The 16,048-nt window shown below is 43.5% G+C and overlaps 1 long non-coding RNA gene across 6 annotated transcripts in view; it reads right to left on the bottom strand.

Annotated features, from left to right (window-relative positions):
- Window positions 1–12,830: 12,830 nt before the first annotated feature.
- Window positions 12,831–16,048, bottom strand: part of LOC122435590 — a 29,246-nt gene continuing 26,028 nt past the window's right edge. For all 6 annotated transcript variants that reach the window (XR_006267682.1, XR_006267683.1, XR_006267681.1 and 3 more), the window contains one exon: window positions 12,831–13,523. This is a non-coding gene — a long non-coding RNA (uncharacterized LOC122435590). The remainder of the gene's footprint in view (window positions 13,524–16,048) is intronic.

The following is a 16,048-nucleotide window of genomic DNA, read 5'->3' as shown; positions in this document are numbered from 1 at the left end:
ATTAAACTTGTGCTTTGCTTTTCTGCAGCAGGAGTTGCTTCTCTCTATAGCCAAGGACCGAAAATTGCATTAAAGTGTGTCTTTATTTTCTGAAGAACCTCTAAGTAGCTTCTTGCAGTTGCTTACATAACGTAGGAGTGTTGGACCTATTGAATCATCCTGAAGCAGATACTCCTTGCTCAGTGACAAGTCACTCATCATCTTAGTTGCATAAATGTAGGACAAATAGGTCCTTTGTCCTAGGAGAACTTTTGTGTGTGTGTTGGTCGCTCAGTTGTGTCCGACTCTTTGCAACACAATAGACTGTAGCCCGCCAGGCTCCTCTGTCCATGGAATTCTCCAGGCAAGAGTACTGGAGTGGGTTGTCATTTCTTTCTCCAGGGGAATCTTCCCAACCCAGGGATTGGACCTGGGTCTTCCTCATTGCAGCCAGATTCTTTACCATCTGAGCCACCAGGGAAACCCTTTGGGAAGAAGTTTTAGTAGGTTGATTTTTTTTCCCCTCCCCCTTCTTTCACTCCTTCCTGGTGAAAACCTTCCCCAATCTTTCATATGCAGATTTAGGTCTTCTGGAAGTAGACGACTTGTTTGCCTGAGAGTTCAATGCCTCCTGGGAGGGAAAGGATTAAAGTTCAAGCCCCTGCTCCCTGAACCTCCCTGAGTTATCTCGTGGTGGCGTGTGACTCAGGGTCCAGGCAATAAAATTCCCAGGAGGCAGGAGAGCAACGGGCATTCCTAGTCCTTGATAGAAAGCTTTACCAAGTGGTCAGATCCCCAGCAAGTCAGATGATCCACCAGGTGACAAAGGCTGGCACCAGCCCTAAACTCACTGTATCTGGCCAGCTTGACACCAGGGAAGTGGGGGTGTGTGTGTGTACAAAAGAGTTGGCTGGCAAGAGCTATAAACCCGTGGAATTCTGGAAGTCACTCATAATGGCTTGCAAGAATTGATGGTAAATTTTTCAGAAATGGTGCAAGCCAGTTGTTAAATATAATCATTATTAAATATTAAATTATGTAAATTTTTAATTAAATAATTATATTAAAAACAAAGACAATAAACGCTTGAAACTCATCACCTACTAATTATTTTCTCACATTTTACTATTATCCATGTTCTGGAGGTTATTTACATCTATTGTTGCTGTATGGGGGACATTTTGTACATAATGGTGAGCCACTATGGATTACCAACTCAGCCTTCAGTGATGTCCACATTGCTAGCTTGAAATCAGTCATGGTGAGAGTGCTTATACCTTAAAAATGGACAGACTCTATTAATCAATGCTTCCTCCCAACCCGCACTCCCTGGGGGAGCCAGTTGTTATACACTTAGCAATACATCCAGGACTAGAACCTATAACCCTGAAACCAGTGAGGGTGTAAGGTCCTCATGACTGAGCACGCTTAGCATACACTGGAGGATCTGGAGCAGCTCGGGTACTACCACTATTCTCCAGGCTTGACTGATTCTGGAATTGCTACCTGTGCTGAGTCACTTCAGTCGTGTCCAACTCTGTGCAACCCTATGAACTGTAGCCTGCCAGGCTCATCTGTCCATGGGATTCTCCAGGCAAGAATACTGGAGTGGATTGCCATTCCTTTCTCCAGAGGATCTTCCTGACCCAGGGATCAAACTGGCGTGTCTTGCGTCTAACCTGCATTGGCAGGCAAGTTTTTTACCATTAGCATCACCTGGGACCTGAAATTCTTACCTTCCTTCGGAGAGACTCAACCACTGATCCAACTTTTCCTCTGCCAAGTTTCCAAGTCATCTTGTGGCAATATCACTCCTTAGTCCAAATCTCTGCTGCTGGGTGTCCGTGAGATGCCTGCTCTTCCTTGGGGAAGCAACAGAAAGAGGGACACCGGGGTCTTCTGAACTGTCCTGGCAGTTTGGCCAAAAGTATCCATCACTGAGCATAGCTCTGGTTGAATGGGCTAGCCCTCAGAAAGATGCTTTTGCAAGACAAGGCAGGCCATCAAAGGACCTGAGGTTGGTACTAGAGGAAAGGACTTTGAGTGGTTTCCAGATTCTAAACAGGATCCATGTTGGCCAAACTTCACTCAACCACCAGCATCTCTCTGCCCAGAGAGCATACTGAGAGAGGCCAAGACTGGACTGGATACTTATTTACACCCTTCAGATCCTTAGACATCAAATGGTGGCTACAGATTTAGAGGAGTAAGACTGGCTTCTCCTTTTGGGCTTCCTGCTATTGCCAATACATAGAATGAAGTGCTCTGTCTGCTGACTGGGCACACAATTTGCATCTCAAACTAGGTAGTGAGACATCCCACTTCAACAGGAAGGAAAAAAGGAAGGAAGGGAGGGAGGAAGGGCACAAATTAGGAAATTAATAAACACAAAATATTCTCCCCAAGACAGCTCCTTCTATACTGTCCTCCATCTCAATTAATAGTGTCTTCATTTTCCACTGGCTGAGAGCCTGGTATCATGCTTGATGCCTCTCTTTCTCTCCCAACCCAAATTCAGTCCATCATCACTGATGGTTTCAAAATAAGCCAGAATTCAACCTCTTCCTTGCCATTTGCTGTGGCCACCACCTAGATCCAAGATGCCATCATGTCTTTCCTGCAAGTTTGCGTACCCGCACCCTCTTCAACCTCATCACCAGCCATTTGCACTCTGCCCCAGCTACACCTGCACTGCTCTTAGTTCATGACTCAGAAATCATTTTCTCAGTGAGCCTTCCTTAGCAGCCCTAATCAAACTTTTCCCATCCTCCCACACTTCATACTCCCTTTTTCTATTATAATTTATTTTCTCTTACCGGATTCATTATTATTCACATATTTATCTTTTTCATTGCCTATCTCTCCCATTAGCATGTGGGTTCATAAGGGAACAGAATTTTGTTTTGTTCACCTCCAGATTCTAAAACAGCACCTGGCTCATAGTAAATAAATGTTCATTTTAATGATCTGTGATGCACCATAAATCATCCTAAAACGTAGTGACTTTAAACAACAGTTCGTTAAAATCCCACTATCCCATGGGTTGACTAGGCTCAGCTGGGTGGCTCTTTAGTGGAAATCTTTCATGCTTACAGTCAAGTGGCATATGGGGCTGGTGTCATCTCAAAGACATGACTGACATGTAAGGCTGGCTATTGGCTTGGAGTTGAGCTAAGTCTGTGGTCCTGAGTGCCTGCATAACACCTCTCCAAGTTCATTGTGGGTAGCATCTCTGAAGATTAGCTGCCACCGGATTCACTAAGTATTTGTGGGTGGAAGGAAAGCAGGAAGGGAGGGTAGGTTGTGGGAGGGAAGAAATTAGAAATGTTAGAAAGAAGGAAAAAAGGAAGGAAAGGAGGGGGGAGGAAAGGAGGGAGAGAAGGGAAAATGGAACTCAACTTCCTTTTCTTCATGATAGAATAAAAAAAAAACCTGTCCTTCTCCTGCCTGACTCTCCTTTCCCATCTCTCCCTCAAGTTGCATAATGACCTGGCTTGGAAGCAGAGACTCATCTAGCACTGCCTATCAGAACCGGAGTACTCTTGGCAGAATCTTTTACAATTTATACCCCAAGTTCAAATTTGAGTCCAGGCATATTTCCAAGGGAAAAACAACACAGCACTTTATCTTGATGTAGCTCTTTCCCCTTAGTAATTTCAAAGAAGTTTTATAAACAAGCACTATCATTGTACAAGAGAGGAAATGGAAGGAAACTAGTAATATTTAGGTAACCAAGAGCAAAATCATTGAATCAATGCTATACTGAAGTGATTAAATAATGATGTGCATCAGAGGCAAGCTGCAACATCATCAAACTAATAAGATATCATTTGGAAGAAATCAAATATTAAAATTTCCAAATAAAAACTGAAGTCAATGAGGATATTAGGAGTTAAGTAAAAATAGATTTATACCAAACTAGATGGAACAAAATTTAAACAGTTGTTGGGATATTAGGAATGGATTTACTTTTTAAGCAGTTTGGAATAGGTGAGTCATTTTCCAGAGCCACAGATATTCTTTGCCAGTTGGGCAATTTTTCCTAAACCAACTTGGCAGACAATTATCTAAAAAGGGGGCTTTGCAGACAAGCTCCTTGGCCAAAACTCAGAGAAGTAAATGAATTTAATTTCTGAAGCTCCAGTGTTTCAATACAGAGGGATAGGTACTCTTGTCCCCAACTATCCAAAAGTAGAGAATTCCTAGAAACCTCTCCTAAGTCAAGGTGATGTGAAGCAAAAAGCAATTACTTTACAACACATCTTGCTAATAGATGCACAAAATAAATCGAGATCCAGCACAGATGCTCACAGTTCACATCCATGGTGGTTTGATACTGAGTGTAGATCCCCTGGAAGGAGCTTGGCAGTGCCATTCTTATTCCTACAGGTGCACACGGCTTCTAAAACAGCTCACTGTAAAATAATTGTTCAGTAAAGCAAAACTTCTCTTCAGAGTTCTTTTGGTTAGGGAAAACAGGTACTAATGTAGGTCTTTCTTAAAAGTTAACTGTGGTGAAGCAAATTTTTGAGACCAAGGGATACCTGTATTCATGTCTTCTAGAGATACTGATGATGATATAAATTGTAGTATAACAGAATGTGAACACCCTGAGCATGGGGCCTTCCTCTAGCTTATGTATCATAGGGAAAGGTGGTATCATATTTACTTCAATTCAGAGCTTCTCTGAATCTTTTTTGTCTTCAGCCTCTAAAATATGCTTGTTTTGGGGAAATTGGGATAACTCAAGAAAGTAATTTCTCATGTACTAGTTAGGTTTCAGAGAAGGAGGCTGAATTATCTTTACCCTTCTCTCCTGATCCCAAACAAACAAACAAAAACAGTGGCTTAAACAACATAGAAATCTATTTCTCTTTCATATAAAGCTGGATAAGTGCTTCATAGATTGTAAAGTGCTACACGGTAGCAGGGACTCGGGTTCTTTTTCCTTAATTTTCTGCCTGGCATAATCTCCAGTTCCCAAGTGATCTCGTGATCCAAAATGGCTGCTTTAGCCAGCCCTTCATCCCCATTCCAGCCAGGAGAAAGAAGGTAGAAAAAGACAAAGAGATCATCTCTCCTGGCTAAATATTAAGGGTTCTAATGCTATAAAGTTGAAGAAGACTAATGTTTTGGGACAATTAAACAGTTTCTACCATAATTTACCCCTTTGATCTCCTAAAAGTAAACTTGTACCCTTCTTCCTCCTCATAGGATGCACTCTGTCCTCAAAAGAAGGTGCACTCAAATTTTATCTTGAGATTGTCTCCAGCTCAGAATCAAGATTTTGGGTGATATGTAGTCTCCCTGTCTGAGTCCAGATGTGATGTTACAGGATCTTGCAAACCACAAACTAAAAGGCTACTTATCTGCCCCCGTCACACTACATATACAGTATTGGAGTAAGAATAGGAAAACTGTAATTAAAACTGCCATTCAGAAAATGGGAAATCCTCAGAAGTCACAGTCTAAAACATTGATCAAATCCTGCTGAGCAAAAATAGAGGAGACTGTCTTCTGAAACAGAAGAGGTCAGCCAACTGTCCTCTGGGAGGTTCTTTTGTGTCCGTTACCTTCCATGGCCATGGCTGGGGCAGCAAAGAGCGAGTATGCCTTTTGAGGGCTGCTCAGCTTTCAGAGTCTACTACCTGCTGAGGCAGATTTGGAAACACAAGTTTTGCTTTAGGCATTGAACAGTCACAGGCTTTTGCAGGTTAGGCTCATGGTGGCTTTGGCCATGCAATTCCCTCAAAAACTCAATAGGCATCTCCTCCACGTGCCTTCTATCAGTTCCGTGCACAAGTAACAACCAAAGGTCTCGTCTAAAATTAGCCTTTAAACCTGAAGACTTAGATCTTTGAATTGTAGACCTTTGTCCTCTTTCCATCCCTCCCCTTGTTTAATGATACTTAGTTGAGGCTATCTGAAATAGTAAATTTTGGAAAGACAGCAACACTTCTTTTTTTAACACAGCCAAGCTATCACCTACTGTCTGGCAGAGAGATGTTTTTTCTTTTTCTTACTTTTGTTCCCTTTTCTCAGTTCAGTTCAGTTCAGTCGCTCAGTCGTGTCTGACTCTCTGCGACCCCATGGACTGCAGCACGCCAGGCCTCCCTGTCCATCACCAACTCCCAGAGTTTACTCAAACTCATGTCCTTTGGGTCGGTGATGCCATCCAACCATCTCATCCTCTGTTGTCCCCTTCTCCTCCCACCTTCAATCTTTCCCAGCATCAGGGTCTTTTCAAATGAGTCAGCTCTCCGCATCAGGTGCCCAAAGTATTGGAGTTTCAGCTTCAGCATCAGTCCTTCCAATGAAGATTTAGGACTGATTCCCTTTAGGATGGACTGGTTGGATCTCCTTGCTGTCCACAGGACTCTCAAGAGTCTTTTCCAACACCACAGTTCAAAAGCATCAGTTCTTCAGCACTCAGCTTCCTTTATAGTCCAACTCTCACATCCATACATGACTACTGGAAAGACCATAGCCTACTAGACAGACCTTTATTGGCAAAGTAATGTCTCTGCTTTTTAATATGCTGTCTAGGTTGGTCATAACTTTTCTTCCAAGGAGTAAGCATCTTTTAATTTCATGGCTTCAGTCACCATCTGCAGTGATTTTGGAGCCCCCCCAAAATAGTCTTTCACTGTTTCCACTGTTTCTCCATCTATTTGCCATGAAGTGATGGGACTGGATGCCATGATCTTAGTTTTCTGAATGTTGAGCTTTAAGTCAAGTTTTTCACTCTCCTCTTTCACTTTCATCAAGAGGCTGTTTAGTTCTTCTCTGCTTTCTGGCATAAGGATGGTGTCATCTGCATATCCGAGGTTATTGATATTTCTCGTGGCAATCTTGATTCCAGCTTGTGCTTCATCCAGCCCAGCGTTTCTCATGATGTACTCTGCATATAAGTTAAATAAGCATGGTAACAATATAGAGCCTTGTCGTACTTTTTTTTCCTATTTGGAACCAGTCTATTGTTCCATGTCTAGTTCTAACTGTTGCTTCCTGACCTGCATACAGATTTCTCAAGAGGCAGGTCAGGTGATCTGGTATTCCCATCTCTTTCAGAATTTTTCAGCTTATTGTGATCCACACAGTCAAAGGCTTTGGCATAGTCAATAAAGCAAAGGTAGATGTTTTTCTGGAACTCTCTAGCTTTTTTGATGATCCAGCAGATGTTGGCAATTTGATCTCTGGTTCCTCTGCCTTTTCTAAATCCAGCTTGAACATCTGGAAGTTTCACAGTTCACATACTGTTGAAGCCTGGCTTGGAGAATTTTAAGCATTAGTTTACTAGCATGTGAGATGAGTGCAATTGTGTGGTAGTTTGAGCATTCTTTGGCATCGTCTTTCTTTGGGATTGGAATGAAAACTGACCTTTTCCAGTCCCACGGCCACTGCTGAGTTTTCCAAATTTGCTGGCATATTGAGTGCAACAATTTCACAGGATCATCTTTTAGGATAAATCTTTCTTAATATTTATTTGTTTATTTATTTGGCTGTGCCAGGTCTTAGTTGCAGCATGCTTCAGACCACCTGAGGCTGTCTTCATAAACAAAGCAGCCATTACCGAGAATAGGTTGGGAAATGGCAACCCACTCCAGTATTATTGCCTGGGAAATCCCATGGACAGAAGAACCTGGCAGGCTAGAGTCCATGGGATCGTGAAAGAATGGGACATGACTTAGAGACTAAACAACAAGAACAACCTATAGGATAGGACCTTTTCCTATGAAGAGTGATGGAGCCTACCTGCAATCTGCAAAGCAGAAAAATACATTTTGCTAGGTAGTCAAAACTCAGAGTTTTCATTGAATAGAGTTTTATGTGTGTGACAATAGGATATCTATATTAGACAATGTTCATCCCTTAACTGAGAGACTGGACCAGATGTCCAATACCCTGATTCAACCCCACAGCCCCAGGGAGCTACAAAAAGCTTTGCACAAACCTGGGTTCAAATATCCCCTACTCCAATTACTTACTACCTATGTGACTTTAGGGAAATTACTTTACCTTACTGAATCTCAGTTTTCTTAACTATAGAATATAGATTAAAAAATAAAACTACTTGTGCAGATATGATTATATATACACATATACATATATGTGCATACATACATGTATAATGGGCATAATAATTTTATAATGTATATATATTAACATATATGTATGTATATACACACACAAAATGTTTGGCATTTAGTGTTTACTAAATGGCAATGGTAAAGAATCCACCCGCCATGCAGGAGATGAAAGAGAGGCAGGTTCAACCCCTGGGTCAGGGAGATACCCTGGAAAAGGAAATGGCAACCCACTCTAGTATTCTTGCTTGAATGCTAGAGTATTCTTGGTTGTACCTTTTTCTTTCACCTCTTTGAATATATCGTTTCACTCTCTCTGGCCTGAAAAGTTTCTGCTGAGGAGTAAACTGACAGCCTTATGGGAGTTCCCTTGTACATAACTAGCTGCTTTTACCTTGCTGCTTTGAAAGATTCTCGCTTTATCTTTCATTTTTGCTATTTTAATTACAGTGTGTCTTGGGGAGACCTCTTTGGGTTCATCTTGTTTGGAATTGTGTACTTATTGGACCTGGATGTCTGTTTCCTTTCTCAGGTTAGGGAAGTTTTCACCTATTATTCCTTTAAATAGGTTCTCTTCCTCTTTCTCTCTCTCTTCTTCTAGGACACCTATAATGTGAATGTTAGTATGCTTGATGTTGTCCCACTAGTCTTTTAAATCATCCTCATTTAAAAAAATTCTTTCTTTTTTTTTTTTTCTGTTTACCTTGGATGACTTCCATTAGTCTGTCTTCCAGATCAGCTTGTTGATCCTTTCCTGTGTTTCATCTAATCTACCATTGATTCCTGTTAGTGTATTTTTCATTTCAGTTATTGTATTCTTTGGTTTGTTTGGGTCTTCTTTATATTTTCTCTTTGTTAAGCTTCTCACAGTGTTCATTCATTCTTCTCCCCAGGTCACTTACCGTCCTTATGATCATTGCCTTGAACTCTTTATCAGGTAGCTTGCTTATTTCTATTTTACTTAGTTCTGTTTCTGGAGGTTTATCTTATTCCTTCATTTGGAGCATACTCCCTCATCACCTCACTTTGCCTAGTACTCCATGTTTACTTGCTGTATAATGTAGGTTGGTTACGTTTTCTGATCTTGCTGCTTCTGTGTGTATGTGTGCTCAGCTGTGTCTGACTCTTTGCCACCCGATGGACTGGCTCCCATGGACAGGCTCCTCTCTCCGTGGGATCTCCCAGGCAAGAATACTGGAGTGGGTTGCCAGTTCCTACCCCAGAGGATCTTCCCAACCAGGGATCAAACCTGCATCTCTTGCATCTCCTGCATTGGCAGGTGGATTCTTTACCACTGAGCCACCTGGGAAGCCCTGAATCTTAGAGAAGTGGCTTAAGGTAGATGTTCTGTGGGGTCTAGTAGCACACTCCCTTCTGGTCACCAGAAGTATATGCTTTAGGGGTGCCCCGTATGTGGGGTGCATGTGCCCTGCTATGCTGGCAGGACTGACCGCTGTGAGCGTGCTGGTGGGTGGGGCTGGCCCCTGGCACTGTCGGCTGCCAGGCTTTATGCGGTGCAAAGGCTGCGGGCCCACTGGTGGGCAAGACTGGGTCCCGGCATAGCTGACTGCATAGCCTGGGGTCCTGAAGCCAGTGCCTGTCTCAGTTTATCATTTTTTAATTACTCCCTGATTAATAAGGCAGTGTATGCTCAATGAAGTTTAGAAAATACAAAAAGTTAGAAAGGAGAAAATTAGTCAACTGATCGCTCTCTACTTGGGATAACACTGTTAGTATTCTATCATGATTTCATTTCAGTCTTCCTTTTTCTATCAGGCTATTATATTTTTAAGACTGTGGACCACAGGGTACCCTTTGATTCTACACAGGGGCAGTTTCCCACTCTGTGCTATGAAAGGGAAGCCAGCATTCTCTGCCAGTGTAAAAATAACTCCCTCATTAGAAACAAAAGGACTTGATATAAAATGAGTTTCAAGGAAAGAGAGGACAATCCTTCTTAAATTACTCTAGATTTATTGCCACCTCGGAAAGAACCAAACCCAAGGAAGAGGAGGCACTGACACCATCTGGGGAAGTGGGTGAGTTTAGGGCCGCTGGAAATTCTGGGCCAATTCACAATCTTGCTTCAGGCTAATTCTGCTGGGGAGTGTCCAGTGCTCATTCCAGTCAATAGGGTATTCTGGTCACCAAGGGGCTGTGAAATTTGGCAAAGAGCACGAAGCAAGAAATGCAGACGAAAACACTTAAAAACTGCAATTTGGCATGGAGCAGAAATAAAACCCCAAACTCTGGATTCACATATTCTAGCATACCCTGTCAAGCTGGAATAAAGATTAAAGATTTAAGTTGGACAGCTACCAATCAGGACTTATTTCTTCCTCAATGGACTGTGCAGATTGGCACTCAAGGAATATTTTTTATAATAATCAGTGATAATCTGATAACAGAATAACAGCCCAGTTTGTCGTTTTTAATTTCTATGCCTCCCCTTACCATCATCACTTCTTAGACATTTTGTATTAGTCTTTAAAATGTAAATTTACCTACAGCTCTTCATTCTGCCTATTCTAATGCCTGTCAAATAGAGATGAAAGGAAACTGTACCGAGGCAAGTCTGAGATCTCCGTCTCAATCAGTAAAATCTTCTGTGGAACCTTGCACTACTTGAGCAAGACAGATCTGAGCTCTTGATATGGTTAGAAAATGTGACCTACTTTAAAACCCAGCAGTGTGTGTGTGATGAAATGAAAGTGAATTGTTTTGCTGAAATCTGACACTAAAAATAGGGCACCGGATCCTTCCCCTGCTGGAAAAAAAAAAAAAAAAAGGCATTTAAATGAGTGTGTGTCTGTATGTCTGGGAATATGTCTCCATGGCAACCATTGTCCCACCTCCCCTATCAACAGCATTACCCCTCTCTACAGAAAGAGGTCATATGAATGCCTTTCCCAGCACCCCTCCCAATCCCTTACTCCATGAAATCTAATTAAAGAGTGAAATGAATTTTAGTGATGGTCCTAGAGGCTGGGAGAAGTCCAAGGCTGGGGGTGGTGGTGAGAGAGGATCATTGAAGGGGAGAGACAGGGAGACCTGCCCTTCCACACTGGAGCAGCAGCTCGCAACCCCGTTCTCATTTTTAAAAAGAGCCACAGCTCCCACGCTGAGGAGCTGTAAGGGAGTGATAAACCTGCCATGCAACGATGTTATTACTTTAATGGATACAGGACTGCTGGAGCACTTTATTTCCACCAGGGCTTTTTACTGTTGTCTCTTCTTCCCATTTCACAACATCCCGTTTTCCTCAAACACACCCCCTCCCCTTGAGTAAGGCAACTTGTCCCCATTTCTAATCCCACTCTGGTGAAGGGGAAAGAAGGCATTACTTGAATCGTAGGTCTGTCTCTAGAACAAGGTATGTAAGACAGTCACACTAGTGAACAGCCCCTGCCCTCCCCCAACCTCAAACACTCTTCTTTTGTGAAGATTAGAAGCCAGAAAAGAATCAGGGGGTGTGTGGAGAGGTAAGGATTGAGGAAGATACTCTGGGGAGATTGAAGCTGATGTGTGCAAATGAACTTGAGGGTTTTTTTTTAGCATCTGCTGGGGACCTCCCTCGTTCCTTTTCAGCAGCTGCCTCTCGTTCTTCCTCCTCTCCTCACCCTTCGTGTCCAGTCAGCAGCATGCTCAGTCACTCGCCTCCCACACTGACCATTCCTGCCCTTGGTCTGTCTGGGCATCTGTTCCTCATTCCTGCATCCAGATGTTTTCTCCAGGTTGGATGCCAGTCCGGTTTCATGCTGCATGGGGTCCCAGCTGGAGCAGAACTGTCCTCCCCTGAGGATATGGTCAGGTCTGGGCTTGTCCTGCCGGGAAGAGCGAGGTGGCTGGCGAGAAGACAGGTGGGGCCTCCTGGGAACGAGGGGAGAGGCAGCCACACACAGGCTGTGGCTCATCACTGACTCAGCGGTGGGAGGAGGGGCAGGGCGAAGAGTAGTGATGTCGCTCAGACCTGTCCCCGTCGCCGTGGGCTGAGGCTGAGCGGGCTGCACACACGTGAAAAGTGAAAGCCACACTCTCCCCAGGACAAGGTGGCAGCGCACAGGGGGATTAGCAGGGGCAGCCAGCCTGTGACTCTGGGCATCCCCAGGAGATGGCCCCAGCTGTGGCATCTGCAGTAGCTGCCACCCTGACTGCCAGCCCTGCAGCTTCAGCAGCAGGTGCCTCTCTGTCCTTGGAAGGGATAACCAGCCTCTCCAGGGCAGGCAGCAGGACTCAGCAAGAGTGGTAGCCAGGGGCAGTAGGGAGGCTTCCTTTTTGCCAGCCAGCTGAGGCAGCAAGGACCCCCCTCTCTTTCTAAATACTCATGAATCGTCCTGGAAAAAAGTCAGAGAAGACCTATGAGAATGGGTTGTGGTCAAGCCAGAGAAATTCCTCTGACTTAAGCCTTCTGCCCAGGCTGATATTTCTTGCATCCACAGTATAATCACGAGAGCTAATATTTGCTGAGTGCTCACTCTGGGCCAGGAATTTTTCTAAGCACTCTACATACACCAACTCACAGCAACTTGTAATAGCCTATGAAACAGACACCATTCTTATCTCTATTTGACAGGAAGATAAGAATATGCTCAAGGTCATGTTTTGACAAAGTGGCAAAGTTGGATCTCAACCCAGACAGTTAGAAGCCCGAGCCCAAGAACTTCCCTGGTGGTCCAGTGGCTAAAACTCCATGCTCCCAATGCAGGGGACCTGGGTTCAATCCCTGGTCAGGTAACTAAGACCCCTTATGCCTCAACTAAGACCTGGTGCAGCCAAATAAATTTATTAAATAAACAAAAAGAATTAAAAAAAGAAGAAGAAGAAGTCAGAGCCCACACTCCAGCCTGTCACACTGGGGTCTGGACATTCATTGAATGATTCCAATCTCTTGTCTTCATCAGATTGTCTTCCTTTTTTTTCAAAGTACTTAGAAATTTTTTGGACACCAATATCATTATATAGATAACATCGTTAAAAGCATGTTTAAATGAGAGAAAAAAGTCACCACACCCATGCAAACAATTTTATGCATGCATGTTTCTTCTGTTCATGCACTCACATATTTCATACAGTGAACACACAGTTCTGTATTCTGGATTTAAGTGTAACATTATAAAGATATTTTCGTAGGTCATTTTCTTACTTATTTTCATTGCTGTATAGCATTCCCTCAAGTTTCTGCACCGTAATTGACTTAGCCAGTTCCTTGTTTTGGGTATTTAGATTGTTTCCAGCTTGTCACCATTTGAAAAGAAAGAAACAAGGCAAAAAAGACAATCTTTGCTTCCATTTTTGTCCTTTTCTTGGATACTTCAACTATTCAGACAGTGGAGAGCTGCTTAATCTGTGCATTTGGAGCCATTTTGATACCCTTTGACCAGCCATCAAAGTTGACTCAAAGGTTAGAAGTGTGTGAGCTGGAAGGATTTCATGAGATTCTATTCTTTACTGAAGGACCTGGAAGGATTGAAAGAGCAAACGGAATTACACTCAAACTATTGGTGCCAATGTGCTAGAAACCGAGCAGAGAGAGCAGCCAATTTGCAGAAGTAACATTTTTAACTCAGTAACAGATGGCCCACTGGTCAGAGCTTAAAAGGCCAGGGCTCCTTAAGCCAGCAGGATGCAGGTGAATGACTCAAATGCTCCCCACAAGCAAAGGAACTGCCACCAGCCACTTACCACGGGCCGCAATGACGTGTGTGTATGCAAGAGACATGAATTATTTCTCCTCCCCCAATCTCTGCAATTTCATTTTTCCTAGCCTCAGAGACTTTCAAAACTCTGAATCACCATGGGCTACATTCCCAACCCCATCTGGGCTCAGCCCCTCTGGACTAAAACCTCAGAGTCTGGTGTATACTTAGACCAGATGGGATTCAGCTTAAACCCTGGCAAAAAAAATTATCCATCGCCTCACATCTCAACAGCTCTATCCTGTGCACTAAGTCAGTCTAGCCGAAGCTCCAATACTTTGGCCTCCTGAGGCAAAGAGCTGACTCACTGGAAAAGACCCTGATGCTGGGAAAGATTGAAGGGAGAAGGAGAGAGGGGCGACAGAGGACGAGATGGTTGGATGGCATCACCAACTTGATGGACATGAGTTTGAGCAAGCTCCAGGGGATGGTAAAGGACAGAGAAGCCTGGCATTCTGCAGTCCATGGGGCCTCAAAGAGTTAGACATGACTTAGTCACTGAACAATGAGCAACAACAATCTGGAGAGGAAAGGGACCCCAAGAGCAAGGCAAGATTTGAAGAGGCATCTGTCTCAGGTGCCAGCCCTGCACGTGGGTGATGCTGAGACTGATACCTCCTAAAGCTCAGCACCCTGGGCACCTCACTTGCCTCCCCCTAGTCTGGTCCCAGAACCACAGCAAGGCTGTGGCTTATTCATTGCCACCCACCTTAAGCCCACCTCCCCAAGAGACCCTGAAAAACCAGTTAAACCTGGGTTCCCAACATCAGCCAGTAAAAATGAATAAACAAATAACCACATCCTCCAAAAGGTAGCAGTAATGACAGAGGGTAGGCAGACAGGCTTTCCATGACTGGTTGGAAAGTGTAAGCCCACGGACTCCAACTAACCCCCAGCCTTGGGGTTATTGACAAGGGACTTTAGGACTGACTGGTGCTTGTGTTTTAAAGCCTGCCGAGAGAATTAACATTCGACAGCTGTGCGTATTCACACTGCTGAACTCATATTACACAATATTATCAGACATTCGCCTACGCAGAACAGCGGTATTGGCCCACCGGGTGATTCACAAGGTTCCAACACAAGCCGCTGGAGAAACAGAGCTATCAAGATTTTGGTGATGAGAGAAATTGTAGCACCTGGTAGTAAAGGAAGACAGACTGGGTATCTTTTCAGGCTGGATCAAGGAAAAAACTTTGACAGAATGAGATATGATGTTCCTTTATTTGATATGTTGCAGGTCTACAGATCTCCATGCAGTTTGTTCAGTGGCTGGAACAATGCAATGAGGATTCCAACCCTGAAGATCTGGGAAAGGAGAGAGATGGGGAAAGCCAGGAGGGAGCCAGGTGAGTTCACTCTTAAATAATAGATTCTCTCTGGTAACAAAACCACGGAAGGGGCTAGGGCCCGCCGAGGTCTAGAGATAATAAGCACCACCAACCTAGATTTCCTCCTATGCCACCTTGACCTTGTCTCTTCTAGGATCAAGACCCTTCAAAGATTTCCCATTGTCTGAGCTAGTGGCCTCTAACATTAACTGTGTGTGCTCATCTGTTGGGATACAGAAAAGAATTAATTAGAAAAAAAAATTTAAATAAAGACAGTTATCTTTAATAATTATCTGGCCTCTGCCTTAATTCTCTTCTTGGAAAGGTTGTATAATGTGCACCATTTATTAGTATATCCGTGATGCGTATTCATTTCAACAAGGGGTGCTCAAAAAAAAATGTCATATTATTGGATTATATGATCAAAACTGTTTGGAAATGACTGGTCTAAGTAAGAAGATACTAGCCTGATGTTTAGGAGCCTCTGCAATTTACCTATCTGAGCTTCTGTTACACTATTTCACTTCTCTGACCACTCGCTACAATAAAACAGATTCAGCCATCCAGTGAGTCCTGGTGTGTGTGTGTGTGTGTGTGTGTGTATTTACAATTTCTTGCTATTTTATCTTGGCTAGAAATCAGCAACTGACACAATGCTTACCTGGATACATTGAGCTTCCATACACTGTACTACCAGCAATTCCAGTCTTTTCCAGGATACTCCTTCCCAAATAGGCTCTCGAAGGGTAACCACTATGTTTGTAATTAATGAGATACAACCTACTGGGGAGAGGTAGTGACTCAGGTATCATCAACTCTCAGGGACAAACACTACAACTACTGCCCATTGTCTGCCCCCACCTCTCCATAGCTGCCCCTCACTTGCAGCTTCCCCCACTGCTTGATAGACTGGAGACCTGCACATCATTGGGTATTTCTACCTGTGCACCTAGCT

The sequence above is a fragment of the Cervus canadensis genome, chromosome 2 (genome assembly GCF_019320065.1).
Source record: "Cervus canadensis isolate Bull #8, Minnesota chromosome 2, ASM1932006v1, whole genome shotgun sequence".
Classification (NCBI taxonomy): domain Eukaryota; kingdom Metazoa; phylum Chordata; class Mammalia; order Artiodactyla; family Cervidae; genus Cervus; species Cervus canadensis.
This window is presented reverse-complemented; position numbering and strand designations above follow the sequence as displayed.